This window comes from Pygoscelis adeliae, unplaced genomic scaffold, assembly GCF_000699105.1.
Source record: "Pygoscelis adeliae isolate BGI_AS28 unplaced genomic scaffold, ASM69910v1 Scaffold156, whole genome shotgun sequence".
NCBI classification, from domain to species: Eukaryota; Metazoa; Chordata; class Aves; order Sphenisciformes; family Spheniscidae; genus Pygoscelis; species Pygoscelis adeliae.
In genome coordinates, this window is record NW_008825016.1 from 4,807,570 (window position 1) to 4,808,197 (window position 628).

Below are 628 nucleotides of genomic sequence, written 5' to 3' on the forward strand. Positions count from 1 at the left end.
CTCCATTTTTCCTGTAGCCTTTTGCTGAGTATTATCTGACTTCACTGGGTTATTTTCTTTCTGCAGAGACTTGCTAGGAATAGATAACCAAGGTTATCTATCTAAAAGGTACAGAGTCCGCTCTCCCTAACACAGCTGCCAAAGATCATAAGCCTGCAAATAGGTCTATCTGCGTAACAAATCGATGCACTAAAGTTGCCTGAAAGTTGTGTAGTTTTTTTTCAAAGATGCATAGCACAAAGAAAGGAAGAAAGAAGCTGCAGCAGACCAAGGGCGTTAAATGATAAACCCAGGTTCAGATAAAGGAATACAGGGGAAGCTAAAATACAGAACTAAGAAAAGGGGACACAAGGAGCGGGCAGGAAGGAGGCTGTTGGTGGCTGGTGAGGAGATCTGTAATTGCCAGACTTGGGAAGCACCTGCAAGTCAGCCATCAGCCTGCATTCTCACACTTGCTTTCCCTCAGGAAACGTTGGGCTAGATGACGGGGCATCACATTTAGGAAAATTGCTTTGTATATACATGTAATGTACGTCTGGATGAGGTATCTGAATGTTTAAGTTAAACTAAGTTGAATTGGAAAGTTTCGAGTTAAAATTGGAAGGTTTTGGTAAGATTGGAGAGCCCC